Source organism: Taeniopygia guttata, chromosome 14 (assembly GCF_048771995.1).
Source record: "Taeniopygia guttata chromosome 14, bTaeGut7.mat, whole genome shotgun sequence".
NCBI classification, from domain to species: Eukaryota; Metazoa; Chordata; class Aves; order Passeriformes; family Estrildidae; genus Taeniopygia; species Taeniopygia guttata.
In genome coordinates, this window is record NC_133039.1 from 9,917,315 (window position 1) to 9,917,667 (window position 353).

The 353-nt window shown below is 33.4% G+C and overlaps 1 protein-coding gene across 3 annotated transcripts in view; it reads left to right on the plus strand.

The window, feature by feature from the left end:
• Positions 1-353, plus strand: part of TXNDC11 (thioredoxin domain containing 11) — a 28,771-nt gene that overhangs the window by 27,344 nt on the left and 1,074 nt on the right. The gene's annotated exons all lie outside the window — the stretch shown is intronic.

The following is a 353-nucleotide window of genomic DNA, read 5'->3' on the forward strand; positions in this document are numbered from 1 at the left end:
GATCATACAGTGATGTTTCCCTATATACTTGAAGCTCATAACTCATGATCATGAATACTTGTTTTTTAAGAATGAAATCTGTTTTCTGCAATTTAACAGAATTTTTTCTTCAAATACCAGTCCTATGCAGAGATGCTTAGAGCACCCAGACTGGAACATAGGGAAAAGTGAACATCAAAAGAAAATCTGTGTAATCTATCCCTATTACATGAGTTTAGGTTTCTCTTAGCTGCTGTACTAACCGTACTTGATAAAAAATAAGGTATCAAGTTGGAGTTAAACAGCAGATGCTTAGGTAAAATTATGCTTAACCTTCCAGAGTACTTTACTATTAACTTGTTATGTTCTTCTAG